The sequence below is a fragment of the Nilaparvata lugens genome, chromosome 9, assembly GCF_014356525.2.
Source record: "Nilaparvata lugens isolate BPH chromosome 9, ASM1435652v1, whole genome shotgun sequence".
Lineage (NCBI taxonomy): Eukaryota > Metazoa > Arthropoda > Insecta > Hemiptera > Delphacidae > Nilaparvata > Nilaparvata lugens.
In genome coordinates this window covers 24,188,081-24,195,819 of record NC_052512.1, presented here as the reverse complement: position 1 = coordinate 24,195,819, position 7,739 = coordinate 24,188,081, and positions in this window count along the sequence as shown.

Below are 7,739 nucleotides of genomic sequence, written 5' to 3'. Positions count from 1 at the left end.
CATGATGATAATATTATATCAATTCATCACAATAGACTGTTCAACATTTTGAGCAACCCTCGCTTCAATAAGTGCTATTTTCAAGATTTTAAAGAGTTGATGTAGTGAGATTTAAACTGTCAGAGTTTTGTTACGAATAACATGGATGCTTCCCGTTCAAATAATGCTGACGGTTTGTAGTGAATCTCATAATCGAATGACAGGTTTTTATGAAGGTGAAATAAAAACGATGTCAGTTGCACATAATTTATTTGAGCCAAACTTCAGTTTCAATGTACTAAGGCATCATCTTCAGTGGTCTTTTGGTGGAACTGACAACATCGTTTTTATTTCACCTTAAAATAGAGAATTTCCACAATATCTCTGATGTTTTATAGTGTAAGTAGGTTTTCATGAACATAAGATGAAAGCTATTAATATACAAGATAGTATAGAGATTTGCAGTATCCAAACGAGTTTTTAATTTACCATCAGAGCACAAGTCATACATGATAACTTACATGGCAATAAGCTATACAAATTTATCACTTTTCGCTATAATTATATTCAGATCAACTTACAACCACAAAAGGCTTATTATATAAACTTTCAACAAAATGACTCACATTATTATTGAAATCAATGAACGTGGAACGATCATCTCTATTATATAGATCATAATCAATTAAGGCCAGCCGCAAATTAGACCCACACTAATCCACGAAAAGCAACCCACGCCGTGGGATGTTTTGTAAACCAGTGCTAGGCTTCTCTGAACATCTGGATAATATATATGCAATGATTAATCCACTTGTCACCTGATTGATTATGAATCATTCTATAGCAATGGTTTACAAAACATCCCACGGCGTGGGTTGCTTTTCATGGATTAACATGGGTCTACTAACTCTCTAACAAGGTTCCTAGAATACATTCTACAATGTATTCTAGGTACATTGATCTCTATTCTCCGGTTTTACCAATCTCGGTCACGTCAGCTCGAGCATGGTCAAGTCAGGTAGGTACGCTTTACAATGAGTGCACTGGAACATATGATTTCTTTTGCAATAGTAGGCTATATAGATAATTCCAAGGTACCTAGAATACAATATCTGGTACAATTCCAATACCTGTATTCTAGGTACATTGGATAATTACTAAGTGCACACTTGCTCGTACGGTACCCGGCTTGACTATATGTTCAAATGTCTTGATCAAGCTTATATGGTAGAACCGGAAATAAAAGTGAGAGAAATTTAAAACAGGCCAATAAATTGAACATTCTTAAACAATACGGTATGTATTTATATGAATAATAAGGTAATACGCATATCTAGGTAATACAGTAAGAGTCTAAAAGAGATGGAGTGATTAGAAAAATTGCAAGAAAGAGAAATAATTGTATCAAGTAGAATAATTTGTGAGATACATTTTGGACTGTCAGTGTTTTTGCAATCAGATGCTTTGATGTTATTTGGGAGGATGATATTAATGTAGTTCAAAGTGGATCTCTCACTAGAGCTGGGTTTTCGTTTTTGCGTAAATGCCGTCGTTGACCACGACACGCGGCAAGGATCTCAGATTGGGAAGATTTCAATTTGTCTAAATAACCTAAAATATTATGTTCAATTATGCTTTAATGAGGGAAGTTGAGTTTATATTTTTTATACTTTTAAATGGTAATATGTTTATACTATTAAAAATGTTTTGATTCTTGAATGATAAACACAAATAATGAAATAGTATATTTCGCACCTAGAGCAGAAAATGAGATTTTTCCAGCTCGAAATCGGTTTTCAAGTCCGAGGCCGTAGGCCGAGGACTAGAAAAGATTGAGAGCTGGAAAAACATTTTTGCCCGTGGTGCGAACGATATTTTTCGCCACACTACAGGTATTGCTGACAAAATAAATAAAGAATACAAAATAAAGAATACTCGTTAAGCTATCGTACCTATCTCTTGATTTTAGTGGTAGAAGATTTGCAGTCAGGATTTCAGATTCTTTTAAAATTTCACTTGGAATACCACAGTCATCTTCAAGCATTTTTGAAAATTCGGAATGCACTAATCAACAATAAATAATTGAATAAAACTGGTTGCGAAGCGAATTAGTTTGATTCGAAACTGGAACTAAAATCATGGCGACTTCAGCTTATTATGAAAGTGGACACTCGCCCGATCTAGCGGATGACTTATTAATAATAATTAGCGCGTTGTTTCCAGCCATAAGCGGCTGGAAAGAGACAACTTTCTGGCCTAGACCGGAAAAGAAACCCTTTTCTGACGTCGTCTGCAAACAAGGTCTTTCAGATCTACGTAGGGACTGGAAAACAGCTGCTTTCTGTGCAGTGTGGCGAAAAGTTATTTGATCAGCTGTTTTAGCACACTTGAAATTTGGACAATATGAATGTCAACAATGCTTGCCGTCGTCACAAAGTAGGACAACATTCTCCTTCTTCTCTGTGCCGCCGTCGACTGCGGAAATTTACGCACAAACGAAAATGCACCTTTAGAAAGTATCAAGGTTTGCTGATGATCAAGAAAGTTACAGTGTCTTTAAACGCATGTATTTCAAATCATGAAATTACGTTTATGGAACTTTATTATAACTTAGGCACTACACTATAGATAATAAATATTATTTTTTTGTGAATCTAAACCTGGACATGTATAAACATGTAAACCCTCTAAACCTGGACATGTAAACCTCAAAACCTGGACATGAAAAACTCTTTTTATGGTTATAAAGAGATTCACTCTATCTGAGCATTCCTTCCCACACAGCACAAAAAGTTTAAAAAACGTTTAATAAATGTTTAAAATGTATAAATCCGATAAACGTTATGAAAACAACGTTTAATAAACGTTAGAAAAGTTTACTAAAATAAACGTTTACTCTATAAACGTTTAATAAACGTCTAGAATGTATAATGCTGATAAACGTTATGAAAACAACGTTTGATAAACGTTAGAAATGTTTTACTAAAAGAAACATTAGAAAGGTTGGTACAGTATGGAATTTTTACAGTACCTACCTAGTCAACACACTAAGTGAAAATCAAACATTTTTTTTCAGAAGGTGTCTCCTCCCCCCCTAACCTTTGTAACTTAATCCCTAAAAATGTCTCAATTTAGGCTTTCTAACCAACAATTCTCAAGTGGAATTGAATTTCAACCCCTTTCTATCTTCTTCAAAAATCGTCTCCAACACACCGTTATCCAGATAAAAATAATGTTTTGCACCAATTAAGTCTGAAATTTTTGTAAGTTTTCCAAAAAAGTTCACTTCAGGCTTTTTGTTGATCAATTCGGATGCAGAATTGAATTTCAAACACTTTTTGTCTCTTGAGAAAATCGTCTACAACGCACTGTTGATTATATAATAGACCTTTTGCGCTAATTTTAATACAGATAGGGACTTAGAAATAAATTTGACTGATTTTCAAGTTTCCCAAAAATGTTCGAAAAAGCAGTCTTTTATGACTAATTCGGCTGTAGAAGTGAATTTCCAGCACTTTTTTGGTATGCAAAAATCCCGTGAAACGTGCCGTTGACGGGCTACTGACGTTTAAAATTTTAAATAATTTGTAATTATTGATAAAAAATTTTGAAAAAAATCAAAAAACATTTCTGTTTATATTATCAACATTGTCCTAGAATCTCAAATAATTCTAACCAATATTGAATAAGTTATATCATTTTTTCATATTGGATTCCAGTTTATGCTTGAAAGAATGCCATTTATAATATAACACACCAAGACTTTGAAATCATTTTCAAGTTTTCAATTCGAAATATGATAACCACTTTTATTATATTGATTCCAACAATATTTCAAGTGTCAATCACAAGCCACTTATGTGGCTTCACTTAATTATGCTTAATATTATGTCAATTATCCTAAAAACACGGAATCTATGAATTCTCCAATATTCAAATATCGCGCAAAATTGTATTCAAGCATGCGCAATGAAACTGCTCAACTCAAAGAAAATACAAAGTTACCAACGACCAACGGTAACCTCGCATTTTTAAAGCTGTGAGTGGAATCGTGGATGTGATGTGATCGTCTATTTTTGTTATCTCTATCCGTTGAATGATTGAAAGGTAAGTTAAACATTTACAAATTATTTATTATATTATGTATTCATGTATATGATACATGAAATTCACATTGTTACCCTTTATAGTTTTCTGTGATTGTGTTAGGCAAGCATAAAATTAACCTATGCTGAAAACGTTACCTTGTGGTATAGTCTCTATTATTTATTTAAAAAGTTGAAAAAATAAGTCGTATTATATTACCATCTTTCATAATATATCATCTTATTTAATATATTGAAAACATGAAGAACCTAATATTATAACCTATAAACTTGAGTGTTGATAGGAAATGACAATGGGTAATACCAATACGGCAAGGCAGAACATCCAAAAGGATCTCTCTGCCAATGAAAGCCATCTATGAATAAATAAATAAATTTAATAGACCTATATTTCATTCTCAAAAATAGACTATGCTTTGATTAGTAGTCATCATCTACAAACTTTCAAGCTAAACTTTACTAAACCAGCCTAACTTGGGCTAAGTTACCGTACCAAGAACCTGCCTAGTTGGTTGTTGGTTGTTTTCAAAGTGGGCACATAATTATGTTACTGTATTCTTATTCAATTTCTGACAAGAAAATTCTAAAATTATAATGCAGTACACACTTTTATTGCTAATTAGAAAAGAATAACTAAAATCCATCTTGAGTTACTCACATCACTGAGTTTAGTACCCGTACCTAATTCAAAGATCTGTGAATTCTTGATTTATAGACTAGGTTAGGTAGGCAGTTCAAAATGATACTCTAAAAACAGAAATTTATTTTAAACTAAAAAAAAGGTTTGAACTTTAGCTTAAACTTATACTGTGTAAACGGGCCTTAGTAATAGGCTATATCAGTGTTAGTCTATGTTATTTGAAATTGATTTATTTTTCTTCACTAGAATCTTCAATGAGTTGACTTGTTCCCACAATCTTCCCCAACTTTTCTACACAGATCAAGTTCGTAGCATGAGTAGGTATATTCATTATACAGAGTGAGTCATATGTATGGGAGCCCTTCAATAAGTTGGAGAACGTTGTAGTTTTAGATATAAAAAGGGTGTTTACTGGAACCGCATGGTTTTAAAAAAGCCACAAATTTTAAATTTTGATCAAAAACTTTATTTTTTACACAATGTGTTCTACAAACTTTGAGAAAATTACAAGTTTCATGTTTGTAGAACACATTGTGTGAAAAAATAAAGTTTTTGTTCAAAATTTGAAAATTGTGGCTTTTCAAAACCATGCGGTTCCCAGTGAACACCCTTTTTTGTAAATTCAGGATTTACAATGTTATTCTACCTTTTAACATATTTATAACTGAATCCCAACCCTCGTAAGGGGATGACTTAGGGATTGTATCTCGAATATTTTAAATGTAAACACCCATTGTGTGATACATCATTTTAAAGACCTCTTTAAAACAAGAAAGATGACATCAATAAAAATGCTCTATGATACTTTCATACAAAATGAATAGAGTATAGAGTATAACTACTAAATGAGTACTACTAAATGATACTAAATGAGTATAGAGTATCCTGAAAGTTACAGTAATATCCACAATAGTCTCCAAGTTATTGAAGGGTTCCCAATACATATGACTCAAACTGTATATATATTCATATATAATATCCCATCTCAAACTCATCTTAATCACATCTCTACTAACTTCAATCCCACTAAATTTTTCTTCTGGAAAAATATATATAAATTACATGGCAGTTTTCAATTTAAATATTGTTTTTCACAGTGGGTTATAAATTTTTGTTTTCAGGTGCAGTGTGGAACATCAAGTCTACTTCCAGTGCCCCAAATGAAGAAATCCATATAATAATCCAAAATTGGTTTTGATTCTCCAAAGACCATGATGGAGGTCGAGAAAAACGGAGAAATGATCCAGCAACCAATCACATGTAACTAGGCCAAGTGCCAATAAGTAAATTTTCAGAGAATCTCAAACATCCATAATCTTTTTTGTAATAATTTTACAATATACAAACTTTTCATGCATTTAATATTCACTTTCTTTATTTCACACTACAGAGAGACTGTATAATAACACTGTGGCCATTTGTTCTCTCAGCATTTTGATTGCTGGCTAGCTTTTTCAAATCCACCAAACTTTTACCATAATTTAGTAGCCTTCTCAAACAAATGGCCAAATTGTGATTATAGTCTCTTTATTCTATACTAAATAAGCCTCTCTGTTACATTTAGTTCATGTTCTATACAGCTAGTGCTTCTACTAAAACAAAACCAATTTTTACTTTCCTTGCCCTATTACCATAGGTAAGGGAAGTATTGCTATCCAAAAAAAATTAAGGTACCCCAATTTATGAATTTCTCTATACGTTTCAAGGTTCCCTGAGTCCAAAAAAGTGGTTTTGGGTATTGGTATGTGTGTATGAGTGTCTGTGTACACGATATCTCATCTCCCAATTAACGGAATGACTTGAAATTTGGAACTTGAGGTCTTTACAATATAAGGATCCGACACAAACTATTTCTATCAAATTGAATTCAAGATGATGACTAAAATGGCAAAAATGTTGTCAAAAACAGGGTTTTCGCGATTTTCTCGTGAACGTCTCTAACGATTCTGATTAAACTTATACCTAAAATAGACATTGTTAAGCTCTATCAACAGCCACAAGTCCCATATCTGTGAAAATTTCAGGAGTTCCGCCTCATCTATGCAAAGTTTGATTTCAGATTCTCAATTATCAGGCTTCAGATACAATTATTTAAACAAAAATTTTCAAGTGGAAAAGATTGAGCATAAAAATCTACAATTAATGTTCAGTAACATTTTCTCATAACATTGAAAATAAGCTCGAAATTCGAAAAAAATTGATTATTCACTTGCAAACTGTTGGCAACTGTTGATTCTATATTTATCATTCACTATGAAGAGATAGCAGACATCATGTGTCTCCAGCGTTATTGTCCTGTCACCAGCTGGCTCAGGTCTTTGAATAGTAGACTTGAGATGCGCGTGAACACTACCGTCTGGTTATCATTTTTCATAACGGCAAGGAAAGTTGTGTGAGTGCGCCACTCCAGATTTTTTGAAATGTCAATACTGTATCTATTGCAATTTTTATTGGTATTCCAATTACAGTCAACATTTTTGTTTGAATGTATACATAACTTTTGTATATTCAGTTTTTAAAATTAAAAAGTGGTTGGATGTAGTGTGATAAGCAGTTTATAAAAGTGTTTCACTGTAACATGGTAATGAAAAATATTTATTTCGTATTTCATCATTCAATATAATATATAATAGTTTTAAGTTCTGTTTCTTACAGACATAAAATATTTTTGAGATTTTAGCTATACAATGGCAGAGTATATTAAATTACCATGGTAACCATCTCAGTTTTTTAAACAACTTTCATCATAATAACTTTTGTGGATCAAAATTGAAGTAATATGGTTTTTATTGTGTTTTTATTTCACCTTACCAATGTACCGCATTGCATGCACGGTAATATTTCTGTTACATGAAATCATATGTAAATAAATGGAAATATGATTTCGTATTTTCATCTCTTTCCAAATGATTTTAGAAATATTATCATGTAATTAATAAGGTACCGGTTAAAAAGTATGGCTAATTCAACGTCTGTTGATAGTTGAAAATAATGGTTACCACGATGTTTTTTCA